Source organism: Hyperoodon ampullatus, assembly GCF_949752795.1.
Source record: "Hyperoodon ampullatus genome assembly, chromosome: 19".
NCBI lineage: Eukaryota > Metazoa > Chordata > Mammalia > Artiodactyla > Ziphiidae > Hyperoodon > Hyperoodon ampullatus.
The window spans coordinates 558,777-585,007 of NC_136932.1; positions in this window are offsets into that span (position 1 = coordinate 558,777).

The following is a 26,231-nucleotide window of genomic DNA, read 5'->3' on the forward strand; positions in this document are numbered from 1 at the left end:
CCCTAACCCTAAACCTAGCCCGGAACGGAAACCCACCGGCAGCCCCACACCTTAGCCTCCGCCGTACCCTCATCCTAATCCGTACGCGGACACTGACCCGCGCGTCCGCACGTGCCCCGACCCTAGCACGTGTCCGCACCCTCACCTGTGCCCTCAGCCTTGCCGTTCCCTAACCCTAACCCTAGCCCGGAACGGAAACCAACCGGCAGCCTCACACCTTAGCCTCTGACGTACCCTCATCCTAATCCGTACGCGGACACTGACCCGCGCGTCCGCACATGCCCCGACCCTAGCACGTGTCCGCACCCTCACCTGTGCCCTCAGCCTTGCCGTTCCCTAACCCTAACCCTAGCCCGGAACGGAAACCCACCGGCAGCCCCACACCTTAGCCTCCGCCGTACCCTCATCCTAATCCGTACGCGGACACTGACCCGCGCGTCCGCACGTGCCCCGACCCTAGCACGTGTCCGCACCCTCACCTGTGCCCTCAGCCTTGCAATTCCCTAACCCTAACCCTAGCCCGGAACGGAAACCCACCGGCAGCCTCACACCTTAGCTTCCGACGTACCCTGATCCTAATCCGTACGCGGACACTGACCCGCGCTTCCGCACGTGCCCCGACCCTAGCACGTGTCCGCACCCTCACCTGTGCCCTCAGCCTTGCCGTTCCCTAACCCTAACCCTAGCCCGGAACGGAAACCCACCGGCAGCCCCACACCTTAGCCTCCGCCGTACCCTCATCCTAATCCGTACGCGGACACTGACCCGCGCGTCCGCACGTGCCCCGACCCTAGCACGTGTCCGCACCCTCACCTGTGCCCTCAGCCTTGCCGTTCCCTAACCCTAACCCTAGCCCGGAACGGAAACCCACCGGCAGCCCCACACCTTAGCCTCCGCCGTACCTTCATCCTAATCCGTACGCGGACACTGACCCACGCGTCCGCACGTGCCCCGACCCTAGCACGTGTCCGCACCCTCACCTGTGCCCTCAGCCTTGCCGTTCCCTAACCCTAACCCTAGCCCGGAACGGAAACCCACCGGCAGCCCCACACCTTAGCCTCCGCTGTACCCTCATCCTCATCCGTACGCGGACACTGACCCTCGCGTCCACACGTGCCCCGAACCTAGCACGTGTCCGCACCCTCACCTGTGCCCTCAGCCTTGCCGTTCCCTAACCCTAACCCTAGCCCGGAACGGAAACCCACCGGCAGCCCCACACCTTACCCTCCGCCGCTCCCTCATCCTCATCCATACGCGGACACTGACCCGCGCGTCCGCACGTGCCCCGACCCTAGCACGTGTCCGCACCCTCTCCTGTGCCCTCAGCCTTGCCGTTCCCTAACCCTAACCCTAGACCGGAACGGAAACCCACCGGCAGCCCCACACCTTACCCTCCGCCGTACCCTCATCCTAATCCGTACGCGGACACTGACCCGCGCGTCCGCACGTGCCCCGACCCTAGCACGTGTCCGCACCCTCACCTGTGCCCTCAGCCTTGCCGTTCCCTAACCCTAAACCTAGCCCGGAACGGAAACCCACCGGCAGCCCCACACCTTAGCCTCCGCCGTACCCTCATCCTAATCCGTACGCGGACACTGACCCGCGTGTCCGCACGTGCCACGACCCTAGCACGTGTCCGCACCCTCACCTGTGCCCTCAGCCTTGCCGTTCCCTAACCCTAACCCTAGCCGGGAACGGAAACCCACCGGCAGCCTCACACCTTAGCCTCTGACGTACCCTCATCCTAATCCGTACGCGGACACTGACCCGCGCGTCCGCACGTGCCCCGACCCTAGCACGTGTCCGCACCCTCACCTGTGCCCTCAGCCTTGCCGTTCCCTAACCCTAACCCTAGCCCGGAACGGAAACCCACCGGCAGCCCCACACCTTAGCCTCCGCCGTACCCTCATCCTCATCCGTACGCGGACACTGACCCGCGCGTCCGCACGTGCCCCGACCCTAGCACGTGTCCGCACCCTCTCCTGTGCCCTCAGCCTTGCCGTTCCCTAACCCTAACCCTAGCCCGGAACGGAAACCCACTGGCAGCCCCACACCTTAGCCTCCACCGTACCCTCATCCTAATCCGTACTCGGACACTGACCCGCGCGTCCGCACGTGCCCCGACCCTAGCACGTGTCCGCACCCTCACCTGTGCCCTCAGCCTTGCCGTTCCCTAACCCTAGCCCTAGCCCAGAACGGAAACCCACCGGCAGCCCCACACCTTAGCCTCCGCCGTACCCTCATCCTAATCCGTACGCGGACACTGACCCGCGCGTCCGCACGTGCCCCGACCCTAGCACGTGTCCGCAACATCGCCTGTGCCCTCAGCCTTGCCGTTCCCTAACCCTAACCCTAGCCCGGAACGGAAACCCACCGGCAGCCCCACACCTTAGCCTCCGCCGTACCCTCATCCTAATCCGTACGCGGACACTGACCCGCGCGTCCGCACGTGCCCTGACCCTAGCACGTGTCCGCACCCTCACCTGTGCCCTCATCCTTGCCGTTCCCTAACCCTAACCCTACCCCGGAAGGGAAACCCACTGGCAGCCCCACACCTTAGCCCCCGCCGTAACCTCATCCTTATCCGTACGCGGACACTGACCCGCGCATCCGCACGTGCCCCGACCCTAGCACGTGTCCGCCCCCTCACCTGTGCCCTCAGCCTTGCCGTTCCCTAACCCTAACCCTAGCCCGGAACGGAAACCCACCGGCAGCCCCACACCTTAGCCTCCGCCGTACGCTCATCCTAATCCGTACGCGGACACTGACCCACACGTCCGCACGTGCCCCGACCCTAGCACGTGTCCGCACCCTCACCTGTGCCCTCAGCCTTGCCGTTCCCTAACCCTAACCCTAGCCCGGAACGGAAACCCACCGGCAGCCCCACACCTTAGCCCCCGCCGTACCCTCATCCTAATCCGTATGCGGACACTGACCCGCGCGTCCGCACGTGCCCCGACCCTAGCACGTGTCCGCACCCTCACCTGTGCCCTCAGCCTTGCCGTTCCCTAACCCTAACCCTAGCCCGGAAGGGAAACCCACTGGCAGCCCCACACCTTAGCCCCCGCCGTACCCTCATCCTAATCCGTACGCGGACACTGACCCGCGCGTCCGCACGTGCACCGACCCTAGCACGTGTCCGCACCCTCACCTGTGCCCTCAGCCTTGCCGTTCCCTAACCCTAACCCTAGCCCGGAACGGAAACCCACCGGCAGACCCACACCTTAGCCTCCGCCGTACCCTCATCCTCATCCGTACGCGGACACTGACCCGCGCGTCCGCACGTGCCCCGACCCTAGCACGTGTCCGCACCCTCACCTGTGCCCTCAGCCTTGCCGTTCCCTAACCCTAACCCTAGCCCGGAACGGAATCCCACCGGCAGCCCCACACCTTACCCTCCGCCGTACCCTCATCCTCATCTGTACGCGGACACTGACCCGCACATACGCACGTGCCCCGACCCTAGCACGTGTCCGCACCCTCACCTGTGCCCTCAGCCTTGCCGTTCCCTAACCCTAACCCTAGCCCGGATTGGAAACCCACCGGCAGCCCCACACCTTAGCCTCCGCCGTACCCTCATCCTAATCCGTACGCGGACAATGACCCGCGCGTCCGCACGTGCCCCGACCCTAGCACGTGTCCGCACCCTCACCTGTGCCCTCAGCCTTGCCGTTCCCTAACCCTAACCCTAGCCCGGAACGGAAACCCACCGGCAGCCCCACACCTTAGCCTCCGCCGTACCCTCATCCTAATCCGTACGCGGACACTGACCCGCGCGTCCGCACGTGCCCCGACCCTAGCACGTATCTGCACCCTCCCCTGTGCCCTCAGCCTTGCCGTTCCCTAACCCTAACCCTAGCCCGGAAGGGAAACCCACCGGCAGCCCCACACCTTAGCCTCCGCCGTACCCTCATCCTAATCCGTACGCGGACACTGACCCGCGCTTCCGCACGTGCCCCGACCCTAGCACGTGTCCGCACCCTCACCTGTGCCCTCAGCCTTGCCGTTCCCTAACCCTAACCCTAGCCCGGAACGGAAACCCACCGGCAGCCCCACACCTTAGCCTCCGCCGTACCCTCATCCTAATCCGTACGCGGACACTGACCCGCGCGTCCGCACGTGCCCCGACCCTAGCACGTGTCCGCACCCTCACCTGTGCCCTCAGCCTTGCCGTTCCCTAACCCTAACCCTAGCCCGGAACGGAAACCCACCGGCAGCCCCACACCTTAGCCTCCGCCGTACCCTCATCTTAATCCGTACGCGGACACTGACCCGCGCGTCCGCACGTGCCCCGACCCTAGCACGTGTCCGCACCCTCACCTGTTCCCTCAGCCTTGCCGTTCCCTAACCCTAACCCTAGCCCGGAACGGAAACCCACCGGCAGCCCCACACCTTAGCCTCCGCCATACCCTCATCCTAATCCGTACGCGGACACTGACCCGCGCGTTCGCACGTGCCCCGACCCTAGCACGTGTCCGCAACCTCACCTGTGCCCTCAGCCTTGCCGTTCCCTAACCCTAACCCTAGCCCGGAACGGAAACCCACCGGCAGCCCCACACCTTAGCCTCCGCCGTACCTTCATCCTAATCCGTACGCGGACACTGACCCGCGAGCCTGCACGTGCCCCGAACCTAGCACGTGTCCGCACCCTCACCTGTGCCCTCAGCCTTGCCGTTCCCTAACCCTAACCCTAGCCCGGAAGGGAAACCCACCGGCAGCCCCACACCTTAGCCTCCGCCGTACCATCATCCTAATCCGTACGCGGACACTGACCCGCGCGTCCGCACGTGCCCCGACCCTAGCACGTGTCCGCACCCTCACCTGTGCCCTCAGCCTTGCCGTTCCCTAACCCTAACCCTAGCCCGGAACGGAAACCCACCGGCAGCCCCACACCTTAGCCTCCGCCGTACCCTCATCCTAATCCGTACGCGGACACTGACCCGCGCGTCCGCACGTGCCCCGACCCTAGCACGTGTCCGCACCCTCACCTGTGCCCTCAGCCTTGCCGTTCCCTAACCCTAACCCTAGCCCGGAACGGAAACCCACCGGCAGCCCCACACCTTAGCCTCCGCCGTACCCTCATCCTAATCCGTACGCGGACACTGACCCGCGCGTCCGCACGTGCCCCGACCCTAGCACGTGTCCGCACCCTCACCTGTGCCCTCAGCCTTGCCGTTCCCTAACCCTAACCCTAGCCCGGAACGGAAACCCACCGGCAGCCCCACACCTTAGCCTCCGCCGTACCCTCATCCTAATCCGTACGCGGACACTGACCCACGCGTCCGCACGTGCCCCGACCCTAGCACGTGTCCGCACCCTCACCTGTGCCCTTAGCCTTGCAATTCCCTAACCCTAACCCTAGCCCGGAACGGAAACCCACCGGCAGCCTCACACCTTAGCCTCCGACGTACCCTGATCCTAATCCGTACGCGGACACTGACCCGCGCTTCCGCACTTGCCCCGACCCTAGCACGTCTCCGCACCCTCACCTGTACCCTCAGCCTTGCCGTTCCCTAACCCTAACCCTAGCCCGGAACGGAAACCCACCGGCAGCCCCACACCTTAGCCTCCGCCGTACCCTCATCCTAATCCGTACGCGGACACTGACCCGCGCGTCCGCACGTGCCACGACCCTAGCACGTGTCCGCACCCTCACCTGTGCCCTCAGCCTTGCCGTTCCCTAACCCTAACCCTAGCCCGGAACGGAAACCCACCGGCAGCCCCACACCTTAGCCTCCACCGTACCCTCATCCTAATCCGTACGCGGACACTGACCCACGCGTCCGCACGTGCCCCGACCCTAGCACGTGTCCGCACCCTCACCTGTGCCCTCAGCCTTGCCGTTCCCTAACCCTAACCCTAGCCCGGAAGGGAAAGCCACTGGCAGCCCCACACCTTAGCCTCCGCCGTACCCTCATCCTAATCCGTACGCGGACACTGACCCGCGTGTCCGCACGTGCCCCGACCCTAGCACGTGTCCGCACCCTCACCTGTGCCCTCAGCCTTGCCGTTCCCTAACCCTAACCCTAGCCCGGAACGGAAACCCACCGGCAGCCCCACACCTTAGCCTCCGCCGTACCCTCATCCTAATCCGTACGCGGACACTGACCCGCGCGTCCGCACGTGCCCCGACCCTAGCACGCGTCCGCACCCTCACCTGTGCCCTCAGCCTTGCCGTTCCCTAACCCTAACCCTAGCCCGGAACGGAAACCCACCGGCAGCCCCACACCTTAGCCTCCGCCGTACCCTCATCCTAATCCGTACGCGGACACTGACCCGCGCGTCCGCACGTGCCCCGACCCTAGCACGTGTCCGCACCCTCACCTGTGCCCTCAGCCTTGCCGTTCCCTAACCCTAACCCTAGCCCGGAACGGAAACCCACCGGCAGCCCCACACCTTAGCCTCCGCCGTACCCTCATCCTAATCCGTACGCGGACACTGACCCGCGCGTCCGCACGTGCCCCGAACCTAGCACGTGTCCGCACCCTCACCTGTGCCCTCAGCCTTGTCGGTCCCTAACCCTAACCCTAGCCCGGAACGGAAACCCACCGGCAGCCCCACACCTTAGCCTCCGCCGTACCCTCATCCTAATCCGTACGCGGACACTGACCCGCGCGTCCGCACGTGCCCCGACCCTAGCACGTGTCCGCACCCTCACCTGTGCCCTCAGCCTTGCCGTTCCCTAACCCTAAACCTAGCCCGGACGGGAAACCCACCGGCAGCCCCACACCTTAGCCTCCGCCGTACCCTCATCCTAATCCGTACGCGGACACTGACCCGTGCGTCCGCACGTGCCCCGACCCTAGCACGTGTCCGCACCATCACCTGTGCCCTCAGCCTTGCCGTTACCTAACCCTAACCCTAGCCCGGAACGGAAACCCACGGGCATCCCCACACCTTAGCCTCCGCCGTACCCTCATCCTAATCCGTACGCGGACACTGACCCGCGCGTCCGCACGTGCCCCGACCCTAGCACGTGTCCGCACCCTCACCTGTGCCCTCAGCCTTGCAATTCCCTAACCCTAACCCTAGCCCGGAACGGAAACCCACCGGCAGCCTCACACCTTAGCCTCCGACGTACCCTGATCCTAATCCGTACGCGGACACTGACCCGCGCTTCCGCACGTGCCCCGACCCTAGCACGTGTCCGCACCCTCACCTGTGCCCTCAGCCTTGCCGTTCCCTAACCCTAACCCTAGCCCGGAACGGAAACCCACCGGCAGCCCCACACCTTAGCCTCTGCCGTACCCTCATCCTAATCCGTACGCGGACACTGACCCGCGCGTCCGCACGTGCCCCGACCCTAGCACGTGTCCGCACCCTCACCTGTGCCCTCAGCCTTGCCGTTTCCTAACCCTAACCCTAGCCCGGAACGGAAACCCACCGGCAGCCCCACACCTTAGCCTCCGCCGTACCTTCATCCTAATCCGTACGCGGACACTGACCCGCGCGTCCGCACGTGCCCCGACCCTAGCACGTGTCCGCACCCTCTCCTGTGCCCTCAGCCTTGCCGTTCCCTAACCCTAACCCTAGACCGGATCGGAAACCCACCGGCAGCCCCACACCTTACCCTCCGCCGTACCCTCATCCTAATCCGTACGCGGACACTGACCCGCGTGTCCGCACGTGCCCCGACCCTAGCACGTGTCCGCACCCTCACCTGTGCCCTCAGCCTTGCCGTTCCCTAACCCTAAACCTAGCCCGGAACGGAAACCCACCGGCAGCCCCACACCTTAGCCTCCGCCGTACCCTCATCCTAATCCGTACGCGGACACTGACCCGCGCGTCCGCACGTGCCCCGACCCTAGCACGTGTCCGCACCCTCACCTGTGCCCTCAGCCTTGCCGTTCCCTAACCCTAACCCTAGCCCGGAACGGAAACCAACCGGCAGCCTCACACCTTAGCCTCTGACGTACCCTCATCCTAATCCGTACGCGGACACTGACCCGCGCGTCCGCACGTGCCCCGACCCTAGCACGTGTCCGCACCCTCACCTGTGCCCTCAGCCTTGCCGTTCCCTAACCCTAACCCTAGCCCGGAACGGAAACCCACCGGCAGCCCCACACCTTAGCCTCCGCCGTACCCTCATCCTAATCCGTACGCGGACACTGACCCGCGCGTCCGCACGTGCCCCGACTCTAGCACGTGTCCGCACCCTCACCTGTGCCCTCAGCCTTGCCGTTCCCTAACCCTAACCCTAACCCGGAACGGAAACCCACGGGCAGCCCCACACCTTAGCCTCCGCCGTACCCTCATCCTAATCCGTACGCGGACACTGACCCGCGCGTCCGCACGTACCCCGACCCTAGCACGTGTCCGCACCCTCACCTGTGCCCTCAGCCTTGCAATTCCCTAACCCTAACCCTAGCCCGGAACGGAAACCCACCGGCAGCCTCACACCTTAGCTTCCGACGTACCCTGATCCTAATCCGTACGCGGACACTGACCCGCGCTTCCGCACGTGCCCCGACCTTAGCACGTGTCCGCACCCTCACCTGTGCCCTCAGCCTTGCCGTTCCCTAACCCTAACCCTAGCCCGGAACGGAAACCCACCGGCAGCCCCACACCTTAGCCTCCGCCGTACCCTCATCCTAATCCGTACGCGGACACTGACCCACGCGTCCGCATGTGCCCCGACCCTAGCACGTGTCCGCACCCTCACCTGTGCCCTCAGCCTTGCCGTTCCCTAACCCTAACCCTAGCCCGGAACGGAAACCCACCGGCAGCCCCACACCTTAGCCTCCGCCGTACCTTCATCCTAATCCGTACGCGGACACTGACCCACGCGTCCGCACGTGCCCCGACCCTAGCACGTGTCCGCACCCTCACCTGTGCCCTCAGCCTTGCCGTTCCCTAACCCTAACCATAGCCCGGAACGGAAACCCACCGGCAGCCCCACACCTTAGCCTCCGCTGTACCCTCATCCTCATCCGTACGCGGACACTGACCCTCGCGTCCACACGTGCCCCGACACTAGCACGTGTCCGCACCCTCACCTGTGCCCTCAGCCTTGCCGTTCCCTAACCCTAACCCTAGCCCGGAACGGAAACCCACCGGCAGCCCCACACCTTACCCTCCGCCGTTCCCTCATCCTCATCCATACGCGGACACTGACCCGCGCGTCCGCACGTGCCCCGACCCTAGCACGTGTCCGCACCCTCTCCTGTGCCCTCAGGCTTGCCGTTCCCTAACCCTAACCCTAGACCGGAACGGAAACCCACCGGCAGCCCCACACCTTACCCTCCGCCGTACCCTCATCCTACTCCGTACGCGGACACTGACCCGCGCGTCCGCACGTGCCCCGACCCTAGCACGTGTCCGCACCCTCACCTGTGCCCTCAGCCTTGCCGTTCCCTAACCCTAACCCTAGCCCGGAACGGAAACCCCCCGGCAGCCCCACACCGTAGCCTCCGCCGTACCCTCATCCTAATCCGTACGCGGACACTGACCCGCGCGTCCGCACGTGCCCTGACCCTAGCACGTGTCCGCACCCTCACCTGTGCCCTCAGCCTTGCCGTTCCCTAACCCTAACCCTAGCCCGGAAGGGAAACCCACTGGCAGCCCCACACCTTAGCCCCCGCCGTACCCTCATCCTTATCCGTACGCGGACACTGACCCGCGCATCCGCACGTGCCCCGACCCTAGCACGTGTCCGCCCCCTCACCTGTGCCGTCAGCCTTGCCGTTCCCTAACCCTAACCCTAGCCCGGAACGGAAACCCACCGGCAGCCCCACACCTTAGCCTCCGCCGTACGCTCATCCTGATCCGTACGCGGACACTGACCCGCACGTCCGCACGTGCCCCGACCCTAGCACGTGTCCGCACCCTCTCCTGTGCCCTCAGCCTTGCCGTTCCCTAACCCTAACCCTAGACCGGAACGGAAACCCACCGGCAGCCCCACACCTTACCCTCCGCCGTACCCTCATCCTACTCCGTACGCGGACACTGACACGCGCGTCCGCACGTGCCCCGACCCTAGCACGTGTCCGCACCCTCACCTGTGCCCTCAGCCTTGCCGTTCCCTAACCCTAAACCTAGCCCGGAACGGAAACCCACCGGCAGCCCCACACCTTAGCCTCCGCCGTACCCTCACCCTAATCCGTACGCGGACACTGACCCGCGTGTCCGCACGTGCCCCGACCCTAGCACGTGTCCGCACCCTCACCTGTGCCCTCAGCCTTGCCGTTCCCTAACCCTAACCCTAGCCGGGAAGAGAAACCCACCGGCAGCCTCACACCTTAGCCTCTGACGTACCCTCATCCTAATCCGTACGCGGACACTGACCCGCGCGTCCGCACGTGCCCCGACCCTAGCATGTGTCCGCACCCTCACCTGTGCCCTCAGCCTTGCCGTTCCCTAAACCTAACCCTAGCCCGGAACGGAAACCCACCGGCAGCCCCACACCTTAGCCTCCGCCGTACCCTCATCCTAATCCGTACGCGGACACTGACCCGCGCGTCCGCACGTGCCCCGACCCTAGCACGTGTCCGCACCCTCACCTGTGCCCTCAGCCTTGCCGTTCCCTAACCCTAACCCTAGCCCGGAACGGAAACCCACCGGCAGCCCCACACCTTAGCCTCCGCCGTACCCTCATCCTCATCCGTACGCGGACACTGACCTGCGCGTCCGCACGTGCCCCGACCCTAGCACGTGTCCGCACCCTCTCCTGTGCCCTCAGCCTTGCCGTTCCCTAACCCTAACCCTAGCCCGGAACGGAAACCCACTGGCAGCCCCACACCTTAGCCTCCACCGTACCCTCATCCTAATCCGTACTCGGACACTGACCCGCGCGTCCGCACGTGCCCCGACCCTAGCACGTGTCCGCACCCTCACCTGTGCCCTCAGCCTTGCCGTTCCCTAACCCTAGCCCTAGCCCAGAACAGAAACCCACCGGCAGCCCCACACCTTAGCCTCCGCCGTACCCTCATCCTAATCCGTATGCGGACACTGACCCGCGCGTCCGCACGTGCCCCGACCCTAGCACGTGTCCGCACCATCGCCTGTGCCCTCAGCCTTGCCGTTCCCTAACCCTAACCCTAGCCCGGAACGGAAACCCCCCGGCAGCCCCACACCGTAGCCTCCGCCGTACCCTCATCCTAATCCGTACGCGGACACTGACCCGCGCGTCCGCACGTGCCCTGACCCTAGCACGTGTCCGCACCCTCACCTGTGCCCTCAGCCTTGCCGTTCCCTAACCCTAACCCTAGCCCGGAAGGGAAACCCACTGGCAGCCCCACACCTTAGCCCCCGCCGTACCCTCATCCTTATCCGTACGCGGACACTGACCCGCGCATCCGCACGTGCCCCGACCCTAGCACGTGTCCGCCCCCTCACCTGTGCCGTCAGCCTTGCCGTTCCCTAACCCTAACCCTAGCCCGGAACGGAAACCCACCGGCAGCCCCACACCTTAGCCTCCGCCGTACGCTCATCCTGATCCGTACGCGGACACTGACCCGCACGTCCGCACGTGCCCCGACCCTAGCACGTGTCCGCACCCTCACCTGTGCCCTCAGCCTTGCCGTTCCCTAACCCTAACCCTAGCCCGGAACGGAAACCCACCGGCAGCCCCACACCTTAGCCCCCGCCGTACCCTCATCCTAATCCGTACGCGGACACTGACCCGCGCGTCCGCACGTGCCCCGACCCTAGCACGTGTCCGCACCCTCACCTGTGCCCTCAGCCTTGCCGTTCCCTAACCCTAACCCTAGCCCGGAAGGGAAACCCACTGGCAGCCCCACACCTTAGCCCCCGCCGTACCCTCATCCTAATCCGTACGCGGACACTGACCCGCGCGTCCGCACGTGCACCGACCCTAGCACGTGTCCGCACCCTCACCTGTGCCCTCAGCCTTGCCGTTCCCTAACCCTAACCCTAGCCCGGAACGGAAACCCACCGGCAGCCCCACACCTTAGCCTCCGCCGTACCCTCATCCTAATCTGTACGCGGACACTGACCCGCGCGTCCGCACGTGCCCCGACCCTAGCACGTGTCCGCACCTTGACCTGTGCCCTCAGCCTTGCCGTTCCCTAACCCTAACCCTAGCCCGGAACGGAAACCCACCGGCAGCCCCACACCTTAGCCTCCGCCGTACCCTCATCCTAATCCGTACGCGGACACTGACCCGCGCGTCCGCACGTGCCCCGACCCTAGCACGTGTCCGCACCCTCACCTGTGCCCTCAGCCTTGCCGTTCCCTAACCCTAACCCTAGCCCGGAACGGAAACCCACCGGCAGCCCCACACCTTAGCCTCCGCCGTACCCTCATCCTCATCCGTACGCGGACACTGACCCGCGCGTCCACACGTGCCGCGACCCTAGCACGTGTCCGCACCCTCACCAGTGCCCTCAGCCTTGCCGTTCCCTAACCCTAACCCTAGCACGGAAGGGAAACCCACCGGCAGCCCCACACCTTAGCCTCCGCCGTACCCTCATCCTAATCCGTACGCGGACACTGACCCGCGCGTCCGCACGTGCCCCGACCCTAGCACGTGTCCGCACCCTCACCTGTGCCCTCAGCCTTGCCGTTCCCTAACCCTAACCCTAGCCCGGAACGGAAACCCACCGGCAGCCCCACACCTTAGCCTCCGCCTTACGCTCATCCTAATCCGTATGCGGACACTGACCCGCGCGTCCGCACGTGCCCCAACCCTAGCACATGTCCGCACCCTCACCTGTGCCCTCAGCCTTGCCGTTCCCTAACCCTAACCCTAGCCCGGAAAGGAAACCCACCGGCAGCCCCACACCTTAGCCTCCGCCGTACCCTCATCCTAATCCGTACGCGGACACTGACCCGCGCGTCCGCACGTGCCCCGACCCTAGCACGTGTCCGCACCCTCACCTGTGCCCTCAGCCTTGCCGTTCCCTAACCCTAACCCTAGCCCGGAACGGAAACCCACCGGCAGCCCCACACCTTAGCCTCCGCCGTACCCTCATCCTAATCTGTACGCGGACACTGACCCGCGCGTCCGCACGTGCCCCGACCCTAGCACGTGTCCGCACCCTCACCTGTGCCCTCAGCCTTGCCGTTCCCTAACCCTAACCCTAGCCCAGAACGGAAACCCACCGGAAGCACCACACCTTAGCCTCCGCCGTACCCTCATCCTAATCCGTACGCGGACACTGACCCGCACATCCGCACGTGCCCCGACCCTAGCACGTGTCCGCACCCTGACCTGTGCCCTCAGCCTTGCCGTTCCCTAACCCTAACCCTAGCCCGGAACGGAAACCCACCGGCAGCCCCACACCTTAGCCCCCGCCGTACCCTCATCCTAATCCGTACGCGGACACTGACCCGCGCGTCCGCACGTGCCCCGACCCTAGCACGTGTCCGCCCCCTCACCTGTGCCCTCAGCCTTGCCGTTCCCTAACCCTAACCCTAGCCCGGAACGGAAACCCACCGGCAGCCCCACACCTTAGCCTCCGCCGTACCCTCATCCTAATCCGTACGCGGACACTGACCCGCGCGTCCGCACGTGCCCCGACCCTAGCACGTGTCCGCACCCTCACCTGTGCCCTCAGCCTTGCCGTTCCCTAACCCTAACCCTAGCCCGGAACGGAAACCCACCGGCAGCCCCACAGCTTAGCCTCCGCCGTACCCTCATCCTAATCCGTACGCGGACACTGACCCGCGCGTCCTCACGTGCCCCGACCCTAGCACGTGTCCGCACCCTCACCTGTGCCCTCAGCCTTGCCGTTCCCTAAACCTAACCCTAGCCCGGAAGGGAAACCCACCGGCAGCCCCACACCTTAGCCTCCGCCGTACCCTCATCCTAATCCGTACGCGGACACTGACCCGCGCGTCCGCACGTGCCCCGACCCTAGCACGTGTCCGCACCCTCACCTGTGCCCTCAGCCTTGCCGTTCCCTAACCCTAACCCTAGCCCGGAACGGAAACCCACCGGCAGCCCCACACCTTAGCCTCCGCCGTACCCTCATCCTAATCCGTACGCGGACACTGACCCGCGTGTCCGCACGTGCCCCGACCCTAGCACGTGTCCACACCCTCACCTGTGCCCTTAGCCTTGCAATTCCCTAACCCTAACCCTAGCCCGGAACGGAAACCCACCGGCAGCCTCACACCTTAGCCTCCGACGTACCCTGATCCTAATCCGTACGCGGACACTGACCCGCGCTTCCGCACTTGCCACGACCCTAGCACGTGTCCGCACCCTCACCTGTGCCCTCAGCCTTGCCGTTCCCTAACCCTAACCCTAGCCCGGAACGGAAACCCACCGGGAGCCCCACACCTTAGCCTCCGCCGTACCCTCATCCTAATCCGTACGCGGACACTGACCCGCGCGTCCGCACGTGCCCCGACCCTAGCACGTGTCCGCACCCTCACCTGTGCCCTCAGCCTTGCCGTTCCCTAACCCTAACCCTAGCCCGGAACGGAAACCCACCGGCAACCCCACAGCTTAGCCTCCGCCGTACCCTCATCCTAATCCGTACGCGGACACTGACCCGCGCGTCCTCACGTGCCCCGACCCTAGCACGTGTCCGCACCCTCACCTGTGCCCTCAGCCTTGCCGTTCCCTAACCCTAACCCTAGCCCAGAAGGGAAACCCACCGGCAGCCCCACACCTTAGCCTCCGCCGTACCCTCATCCTAATCCGTACGCGGACACTGACCCGCGCGTCCGCACGTGCCCCGACCCTAGCACGTGTCCGCACCCTCACCTGTGCCCTCAGCCTTGCCGTTCCCTAACCCTAACCCTAGCCCGGAACGGAAACCCACCGGCAGCCCCACACCTTAGCCTCCGCCGTACCCTCATCCTAATCCGTACGCGGACACTGACCCGCGTGTCCGCACGTGCCCCGACCCTAGCACGTGTCCGCATCCTCACCTGTGCCCTTAGCCTTGCAATTCCCTAACCCTAACCCTAGCCCGGAACGGAAACCCACCGGCAGCCTCACACCTTAGCCTCCGACGTACCCTGATCCTAATCCGTACGCGGACACTGACCCGCGCGTCCGCACGTGCCCCGACACTAGCACGTGTCCGCACCCTCACCTGTGCCCTCAGCCTTGCCGTTCCCTAACCCTAACCCTAGCCCGGAACGGAAACCCACCAGCAGCCCCACACCTTAGCCTCAGCCGTACCCTCATCCTAATCCGTACGCGGACACTGACCCGCGAGTCCGCACGTGCCCCGAACCTAGCACGTGACCGCACCCTCACCTGTGCCCTCAGCCTTGTCGTTCCCTAACCCTAACCCTAGCCCGGAACGGAAACCCACTGGCAGCCCCACACCTTAGCCTCCGCCGTACCCTCATCCTAATCCGTACGCGGACACTGACCCGCGCGTCCGCACGTGCCCCGACCCTAGCACGTGTCCCCACCCTCACCTGTGCCCTCAGCCTTGCCGTTCCCTAACCCTAACCCTAGCCCGGAACGGAAACCCACCGGCAGCCCCACACCTTAGCCTCCACCGTACCCTCATCCTAATCCGTACGCGGACACTGACCCGCGCGTCCGCACATGCCCCGACCCTAGCACGTGTCCGCACCCTCACCTGTGCCCTCAGCCTTGCCGTTCCCTAACCCTAACCCTAGCCCGGAACGGAAACCCACCGGCAGCCCCACACCTTAGCCTCCGCCGTACCCTCATCCTAATCCGTACGCGGACACTGACCCGCGCGTCCGCACGTGCCCCGACCCTAGCACGTGTCCGCACCCTCACCTGTGCCCTCAGCCTTGCCGTTCCCTAACCCTAAACCTAGCCCGGACGGGAAACCCACCGGCAGCCCCACACCTTAGCCTCCGCCGTACCCTCATCCTAATCCGTACGCGGACACTGACCCACGCGTCCGCACGTGCCCCGACCCTAGCACATGTCCACACCCTCACCTGTGCCCTCAGCCTTGCCGTTCCCTAACCCTAACCCTAGCCCGGAACGGAAACCCACGGGCAGCCCCACACCTTAGCCTCCGCCGTACCCTCATCCTAATCCGTACGCGGACACTGACCCGCGCGTCCGCACGTGCCCCGACCCTAGCACGTGTCCGCACCCTCACCTGTGCCCTCAGCCTTGCAATTCCCTAACCCTAACCCTAGCCCGGAACGGAAACACACCGGCAGCCTCACACCTTAGCCTCCGACGTACCCTGATCCTAATCCGTACGCGGACACTGACCCGCGCTTCCGCACGTGCCCCGACCCTAGCACGTGTCCGCACCCTCACCTGTGCCCTCAGCCTTGCCGTTCCCTAACCCTAACCCTAGCCCGGAACGGAAACCCACCGGCAGCCCCACACCTTAGCCTCCGCCGTACCCTCATCCTAATCCGTACGCGGACACTGACCCGCGCGTCCGCACGTGCCCCGACCCTAGCACGTGTCCGCACCCTCACCTGTGCCCTCAGCCTTGCCGTTCCCTAACCCTAACCCTAGCCCGGAACGGAAACCCACCGGCAGCCCCACACCTTAGCCTCCGCCGTACCTTCATCCTAATCCATACGCGGACACTGACCCGCGCGTCCGCACGTGCCCCGACCCTAGCACGTGTCCGCACCCTCACCTGTGCCCTCAGCCATGCCGTTCCCTAACCCTAACCCTAGCCCGGAACGGAAACCCACCGGCAGACCCACACCTTAGCCTCCGCCGTACCCTCATCCTCATCCGTACGTGGACACTGACCCGCGCGTCCGCACGTGCCCCGACCCTAGCACGTGTCCGCACCCTCACCTGTGCCCTCAGCCTTGCCGTTCCCTAACCCTAACCCTAGCCCGGAACGGAAACCCACCGGCAGCCCCACACCTTACCCTCCGCCGTACCCTCATCCTCATCCGTACGCGGACACTGACCCGCGCGTCCGCACGTGCCCCGACCCTAGCACGTGTCCGCACCCTCTCCTGTGCCCTCAGCCTTGCCGTTCCCTAACCCTAACCCTACCCCGGAACGGAAACCCACCGGCAGCCCCACACCTTAACCTCCGCCGTACCCTCATCCTCATCCGTACGCGGACACTGACCCGCACGTACGCACGTGCCCCGACCCTAGCACGTGTCCGCACCCTCACCTGTGCCCTCAGCCTTGCCGTTCCCTAACCCTAACCCTAGCCCGGATTGGAAACCCACCGGCAGCCCCACACCTTAGCCTCCGCCGTACCCTCATCCTAATCCGTACGCGGACAATGACCCGCGCGTCCGCACGTGCCCCGACCCTAGCACGTGTCCGCACCCTCACCTGTGCCCTCAGCCTTGCCGTTCCCTAACCCTAACCCTAGCCCGGAAGGGAAACCCACCGGCAGCCCCACACCTTAGCCTCCGCCGTACCCTCATCCTAATCCGTACGCGGACACTGACCCGCGCGTCCGCACGTGCCCCGACCCTAGCACGTGTCCGCACCCTCACCTGTGCCCTCAGCCTTGCCGTTCCCTAACCCTAACCCTAGCCCGGAAGGGAAACCCACCGGCAGCCCCACACATTAGCCTCCGCCGTACCCTCATCCTAATCCGTACGCGGACACTGACCCGCGCTTCCGCACGTGCCCCGACCCTAGCACGTGTCCGCACCCTCACCTGTGCCCTCAGCCTTGCCGTTCCCTAACCCTAACCCTAGCCCGGAACGGAAACCCACCGGCAGCCCCACACCTTAGCCTCCACCGTACCCTCATCCTAATCCGTACGCGGACACTGACCCGCGCGTCCGCACGTGCCCCGACCCTAGCACGTGTCCGCACCCTCACCTGTGCCCTCAGCCTTGCCGTTCCCTAACCCTAACCCTAGCCCGGACGGGAAACCCACCGGCAGCCCCACACCTTAGCCTCCGCCGTACCCTCATCCTAATCCGTACGCGGACACTGACCCGCGCGTCCGCACGTGCCCCGACCCTAGCACGTGTCCGCACCCTCACCTGTGCCCTCAGCCTTGCCGTTCCCTAACCCTAACCCTAGCCCGGAACGGAAACCCACCGGCAGCCCCACACCTTAGCCTCCGCCGTACCCTCATCCTAATCCGTACGCGGACACTGACCCGCGAGTCTGCACGTGCCCCGACCCTAGCACGTGTCCCCACCCTCACCTGTGCCCTCAGCCTTGCCGTTCCCTAACCCTAACCCTAGCCCGGAAGGGAAACCCACCGGCAGCCCCACACCTTAGCCTCCGCCGTACCTTCATCCTAATCCATACGCGGACACTGACCCGCGCGTCCGCACGTGCCCCGACCCTAGCACGTGTCCGCACCCTCACCTGTGCCCTCAGCCTTGCCGTTCCCTAACCCTAACCCTAGCCCGGAAGGGAAACCCACCGGCAGCCCCACACCTTAGCCTCCGCCGTACCCTCATCCTAATCCGTACGCGGACACTGACCCGCGCGTCCGCACGTGCCCCGACCCTAGCACGTGTCCCCACCCTCACCTGTGCCCTCAGCCTTGCCGTTCCCTAACCCTAACCCTAGCCCGGAACGGAAACCCACCGGCAGCCCCATACCTTAGCCTCCGCCGTACCCTCATCCTAATCCGTACGCGGACACTGACCCGCGCGTCCGCACGTGCCCCGACCCTAGCACGTGTCCGCACCCTCACCTGTGCCCTCAGCCTTGCCGTTCCCTAACCCTAACCCTAGCCCGGAAGGGAAACCCACCGGCAGCCCCACACCTTAGCCTCCGCCGTACCTTCATCCTAATCCATACGCGGACACTGACCCGCGAGTCTGCACGTGCCCCGACCCTAGCACGTGTCCGCACCCTCACCTGTGCCCTCAGCCTTGCCGTTCCCTAACCCTAACCCTAGCCCGGAAGGGAAACCCACCGGCAGCCCCACACCTTAGCCTCCGCCGTACCCTCATCCTAATCCGTACGCGGACACTGACCCGCGCGTCCACACGTGCCCCGACCCTAGCACGTGTCCGCACCCTCACCTGTGCCCTCAGCCTTGCCGTTCCCTAACCCTAACCCTAGCCCGGAACGGAAACCCACCGGCAGCCCCACACCTTAGCCTCCGCCGTACCCTCATCCTAATCCGTACGCGGACACTGACCCGCGCGTCCGCACGTGCCCCGACCCTAGCACGTATCTGCACCCTCCCCTGTGCCCTCAGCCTTGCCGTTCCCTAACCCTAACCCTAGCCCGGAAGGGAAACCCACCGGCAGCCCCACACCTTAGCCTCCGCCGTACCCTCATCCTAATCCGTACGCGGACACTGACCCGCGCTTCCGCACGTGCCCCGACCCTAGCACGTGTCCGCACCCTCACCTGTGCCCTCAGCCTTGCCGTTCCCTAACCCTAACCCTAGCCCGGAACGGAAACCCACCGGCAGCCCCACACCTTAGCCTCCGCCGTACCCTCATCCTAATCCGTACGCGGACACTGACCCGCGCGTCCGCACGTGCCCCGACCCTAGCACGTGTCCGCACCCTCACCTGTGCCCTCAGCCTTGCCGTTCCCTAACCCTAACCCTAGCCCGGAACGGAAACCCACCGGCAGCCCCACACCTTAGCCTCCGCCGTACCCTCATCTTAATCCGTACGCGGACACTGACCCGCGCGTCCGCACGTGCCCCGACCCTAGCACGTGTCCGCACCCTCACCTGTTCCCTCAGCCTTGCCGTTCCCTAACCCTAACCCTAGCCCGGAACGGAAACCCACCGGCAGCCCCACACCTTAGCCTCCGCCATACCCTCATCCTAATCCGTACGCGGACACTGACCCGCGCGTTCGCACGTGCCCCGACCCTAGCACGTGTCCGCAACGTCACCTGTGCCCTCAGCCTTGCCGTTCCCTAACCCTAACCCTAGCCCGGAACGGAAACCCACCGGCAGCCCCACACCTTAGCCTCCGCCGTACCTTCATCCTAATCCGTACGCGGACACTGACCCGCGAGTCTGCACGTGCCCCGAACCTAGCACGTGTCCGCACCCTCACCTGTGCCCTCAGCCTTGCCGTTCCCTAACCCTAACCCTAGCCCGGAAGGGAAACCCACCGGCAGCCCCACACCTTAGCCTCCGCCGAACCCTCATCCTAATCCGTACGCGGACACTGACCCGCGCGTCCGCACGTGCCCCGACCCTAGCACGTGTCCGCACCCTCACCTGTGCCCTCAGCCTTGCCGTTCCCTAACCCTAACCCTAGCCCGGAACGGAAACCCACCGGCAGCCTCACACCTTAGCCTCCGCCGTACCCTCATCCTAATCCGTACGCGGACACTGACCCGCGCGTCCGCACGTGCCCCGACCCTAGCACGTGTCCGCACCCTCACCTGTGCCCTCAGCCTTGCCGTTCCCTAACCCTAACCCTAGCCCGGAACGGAAACCCACCGGCAGCCCCACACCTTAGCCTCCGCCGTACCCTCATCCTAATCCGTACGCGGACACTGACCCGCGCGTCCGCACGTGCCCCGACCCTAGCACGTGTCCGCACCCTCACCTGTGCCCTCAGCCTTGCCGTTCCCTAACCCTAACCCTAGCCCGGAACAGAAACCCACCGGCAGCCCCACACCTTAGCCTCCGCCGTACCCTCATCCTAATCCGTACGCGGACACTGACCCGCGCGTCCGCACGTGCCCCGACCCTAGCACGTGTCCGCACCCTCACCTGTGCCCTCAGCTTTGCCGTTCCCTAACCCTAACCCTAGCCCGGAACGGAAACCCACCGGCAGCCCCACACCTTAGTCTCCGCCGTACCCTCATCCTAATCCGTACGCGGACACTGACCCGCGCGTCCGCACGTGCGCCGACCCTACCACGTGTCCGCACCCTCACCTGTGCCCTTAGCATTGCAATTCCCTAACCCTAACCCTAGCCCGGAACGGAAACCCACCGGCAGCCTCACACCTTAGCCTCCGACGTACCCTGATCCTACTCCGTACGCGGACACTGACCCGCGCTTCCGCACTTGCCCCGACCCTAGCACGTGTCCGCACCCTCACCTGTGCCCTCAGCCTTGCCGTTCCCTAACCCTAACCCTAGCCCGGAACGGAAACCCACCGGCAGCCCCACACCTTAGCCTCCGCCGTACCCTCATCCTAATCCGTACGCGGACACTGACCCGCGCGTCCGCACGTGCCACGACCCTAGCACGTGTCCGCACCCTCACCCGTGCCCTCAGCCTTGCCGTTCCCTAACCCTAACCCTAGCCCGGAACGGAAACCCACCGGCAGCCCCACACCTTAGCCTCCGCCGTACCTTCATCCTAATCCGTACGCGGACACTGACCCGCGCGTCCGCACGTGCCCCGACCCTAGCACGTGTCCGCACCCTCACCTGTGCCCTCAGCCTTGCCGTTCCCTAACCCTAACCCTAGCCCGGAAGGGAAACCCACCGGCAGCCCCACACCTTAGCCTCCGCCGTACCCTCATCCTAATCCGTACGCGGACACTGACCCGCGAGTCCGCACGTGCCCCGAACCTAGCACGTGTCCGCACCCTCACCTGTGCCCTCAGCCTTGTCGTTCCCTAACCCTAACCCTAGCCCGGAACGGAAACCCACCGGCAGCCCCACACCTTAGCCTCCGCCGTACCCTCATCCTAATCCGTACGCGGACACTGACCCGCGCGTCCGCACGTGCCCCGACCCTAGCACGTGTCCCCACCCTCACCTGTGCCCTCAGCCTTGCCGTTCCCTAACCCTAACCCTAGCCCGGAACGGAAACCCACCGGCAGCCCCACACCTTAGCCTCCACCGTACCCTCATCCTAATCCGTACGCGGACACTGACCCGCGCGTCCGCACGTGCCCCGACCCTAGCACGTGTCCGCACCCTCACCTGTGCCCTCAGCCTTGCCGTTCCCTAACCCTAACCCTAGCCCGGAACGGAAACCCACCGGCAGCCCCACACCTTAGCCTCCGCCGTACCCTCATCCTAATCCGTACGCGGACACTGACCCACGCGTCCGCACGTGCCCCGACCCTAGCACGTGTCCGCACCCTCACCTGTGCCCTCAGCCTTGCCGTTCCCTAACCCTAAACCTAGCCCGGACTGGAAACCCACCGGCAGCCCCACACCTTAGCCTCCGCCGTACGCTCATCCTAATCCGTACGCGGACACTGACCCGCGCGTCCGCACGTGCCCCGACCCTAGCACGTGTCCGCACCCTCACCTGTGCCCTCAGCCTTGCCGTTCCCTAACCCTAACCCTAGCCCGGAACGGAAACCCACCGGCAGCCCCACACCTTAGCCTCTGCCGTACCCTCATCCTAATCCGTACGCGGACACTGACCCGCGCGTCCGCACATGCCCCGACCCTAGCACGTGTCCGCACCCTCACCTGTGCCCTCAGCCTTGCCGTTCCCTAACCCTAAACCTAGCCCGGAAGGGAAACCCACCGGCAGCCCCACACCTTAGCCTCCGCCGTACCCTCATCCTAATCCGTACGCGGACACTGACCCGCGCGTCCGCACGTGCCCCGACCCTAGCACGTGTCCGCACCCTCACCTGTGCCCTCAGCCTTGCCGTTCCCTAACCCTAACCCTAGCCCGGAACGGAAACCCACCGGCAGCCCCACACCTTAGCCTCCGCCGTACCCTCATCCTAATCCGTACGCGGACACTGACCCACGCGTCCGCACGTGCCCCGACCCTAGCACGTGTCCGCACCCTCACCTGTGCCCTCAGCCTTGCCGTTCCCTAACCCTAACCCTAGCCCGGAACGGAAACCCACCGGCAGCCCCACACCTTAGCCTCCGCCGTACCCTCATCCTAATCCGTACGCGGACACTGACCCGCGCGTCCGCACGTGCCCCGACCCTAGCACGTGTCCGCACCCTCACCTGTGCCCTCAGCCTTGCCGTTCCCTAACCCTAACCCTAGCCCGGAACGGAAACCCACCGGCAGCCCCACACCTTAGCCTCCGCCGTACCCTCATCCTAATCCGTACGCGGACACTGACCCGCGCGTCCGCACGTGCCCCGACCCTAGCACGTGTCCGCACCCTCACCTGTGCCCTCAGCCTTGCCGTTCCCTAACCCTAACCCTAGCCCGGAACGGAAACCCACCGGCAGGCCCTCACCTTAGCCTCCGCCGTACCCTCATCCTAATCCGTACGCGGACACTGACCCGCGCGTCCGCACGTGCCCCGACCCTAGCACGTGTCCGCACCCTCACCTGTGCCCTCAGCCTTGCCGTTCCCTAACCCTAACCCTAGCCCGGACGGGAAACCCACCGGCAGCCCCACACCTTAGCCTCCGCCGTACCCTGATCCTAATCCGTACGCAGACACTGACCCGCGCGTCCGCACGTGCCCCGACCCTAGCACGTGTCCGCACCCTCACCTGTGCCCTCAGCCTTGCCGTTCCCTAACCCTAACCCTAGCCCGGAACGGAAACCCACCGGCAGCCCCACACCTTAGCCTCCGCCGTACCCTCATCCTAATCCGTACGCGGACACTGACCCGCGCGTCCGCACGTGCCCCGACCCTAGCACGTGTCCGCACCCTCACCTGTGCCCTTAGCCTTGCAATTCCCTAACCCTAACCCTAGCCCGGAACGGAAACCCACCGGCAGCCTCACACCTTAGCCTCCGACGTACCCTGATCCTAATCCGTACGCAGACACTGACCCGCGCTTCCGCACTTGCCCCGACCCTAGCACGTGTCCGCACCCTCACCTGTGCCCTCAGCCTTGCCGTTCCCTAACCCTAACCCTAACCGGAACGGAAACACACCGGCAGCCCCACACCTTAGCCTCCGCCGTACCCTCATCCTAATCCGTACGCGGACACTGACCCGCGCGTCCGCACGTGCCACAACCCTAGCACGTGTCCGCACCCTCACCTGTGCCCTCAGCCTTGCCGTTCCCTAACCCTAACCCTAGCCCGGAACGGAAACCCACCGGCAGCCCCACACCTTAGCCTCCGCCGTACCCTCATCCTAATCCGTACGCGGACACTGACCCGCGCGTCCGCACGTGCCCCGACCCTAGCACGTGTCCGCACCCTCACCTGTGCCCTCAGCCTTGCCGTTCCCTAACCCTAACCCTAGCCCGGAAGGGAAAGCCACCGGCAGCCCCACACCTTAGCCTCCGCCGTACCCTCATCCTAATCCGTACGCGGACACTGACCCGCGTGTCCGCACGTGCCCCGACCCTAGCACGTGTCCGCACCCTCACCTGTGCCCTCAGCCTTGCCGTTCCCTAACCCTAACCCTAGCCCGGAACGGAAACCCACCGGCAGCCCCACACCTTAGCCTCCGCCGTACCCTCATCCTAATCCGTACGCGGACACTGCCCCGCGCGTCCGCACGTGCCCCGACCCTAGCACGTGTCCGCACCCTCACCTGTGCCCTCAGCCTTGCCGTTCCCTAACCCTAACCCTAGCCCGGAACGGAAACCCACCGGCAGCCCCACACCTTAGCCTCCGCCGTACCCTCATCCTAATCCGTACGCGGACACTGACCCGCGCGTCCGCACGTGCCCCGAACCTAGCACGTGTCCGCACCCTCACCTGTGCCCTCAGCCTTGTCGTTCCCTAACCCTAACCCTAGCCCGGAACGGAAACCCACCGGCAGCCCCACACCTTAGCCTCCGCCGTACCCTCATCCTAATCCGTACGCGGACACTGACCCGCGCGTCCGCACGTGCCCCGACCCTAGCACGTGTCCGCACCCTCACCTGTGCCCTCAGCCTTGCCGTTCCCTAACCCTAAACATAGCCCGGACGGGAAACCCACCGGCAGCCCCACACCTTACCCTCCGCCGTACCCTCATCCTAATCCGTACACGGACACTGACCCGCGCGTCCGCACGTGCCCCGACCCTAGCACGTGTCCGCACCCTCACCTGTGCCCTCAGCCTTGCCGTTCCCTAACCCTAACCCTAGCCCGGAACGGAAACCCACGGGCATCCCCACACCTTAGCCTCCGCCGTACCCTCATCCTAATCCGTACGCGGACACTGACCCACGCGTCCGCACGTGCCCCGACCCTAGCACGTGTCCGCACCCTCACCTGTGCCCTCAGCCTTGCAATTCCCTAACCCTAACCCTAGCCCGGAACGGAAACCCACCGGCAGCCTCAAACCTTAGCCTCCGACGTACCCTGATCCTAATCCGTACGCGGACACTGACCCGCGCTTCCGCACGTGCCCCGACCCTAGCACGTGTCCGCACCCTCACCTGTGCCCTCAGCCTTGCCGTTCCCTAACCCTAACCCTAGCCCGGAACGGAAACCCACCGGCAGCCCCACACCTTAGCCTCTGCCGTACCCTCATCCTAATCCGTACGTGGACACTGACCCGCGCGTCCGCACATGCCCCGACCCTAGCACGTGTCCGCACCCTCACCTGTGCCCTCAGCCTTGCCGTTTCCTAACCCTAACCCTAGCCCGGAACGGAAACCCACCGGCAGCCCCACACCTTAGCCTCCGCCGTACCTTCATCCTAATCCGTACGCGGACACTGACCCGCGCGTCCGCACGTGCCCCGACCCTAGCACGTGTCCGCACCCTCTCCTGTGCCCTCAGCCTTGCCGTTCCCTAACCCTAACCCTAGACCGGATCGGAAACCCACCGGCAGCCCCACACCTTACCCTCCGCCGTACCCTCATCCTAATCCGTACGCGGACACTGACCCGCGCGTCCGCACGTGCCCCGACCCTAGCACGTGTCCGCACCCTCACCTGTGCCCTCAGCCTTGCCGTTCCCTAACCCTAACCCTAGCCCGGAACGGAAACCCACCGGCAGCCCCACACCTTAGCCTCCGCCGTACCCTCATCCTAATCCGTACGCGGACACTGACCCGCGCGTCCGCACGTGCCCCGACCCTAGCACGTGTCCGCACCCTCACCTGTGCCCTCAGCCTTGCCGTTCCCTAACCCTAACCCTAGCCCGGAACGGAAACCAACCGGCAGCCTCACACCTTAGCCTCTGACGTACCCTCATCCTAATCCGTACGCGGACACTGACCCGCGCGTCCGCACGTGCCCCGACCCTAGCACGTGTCCGCACCCTCACCTGTGCCCTCAGCCTTGCCGTTCCCTAACCCTAACCCTAGCCCGGAACGGAAACCCACCGGCAGCCCCACACCTTAGCCTCCGCCGTACCCTCATCCTAATCCGTACGCGGACACTGACCCGCGCGTCCGCACGTGCCCCGACCCTAGCACGTGTCCGCACCCTCACCTGTGCCCTCAGCCTTGCAATTCCCTAACCCTAACCCTAGCCAGGAACGGAAACCCACCGGCAGCCTCACACCTTAGCTTCCGACGTACCCTGATCCTAATCCGTACGCGGACACTGACCCGCGCTTCCGCACGTGCCCCGACCCTAGCACGTGTCCGCACCCTCACCTGTGCCCTCAGCCTTGCCGTTCCCTAACCCTAAC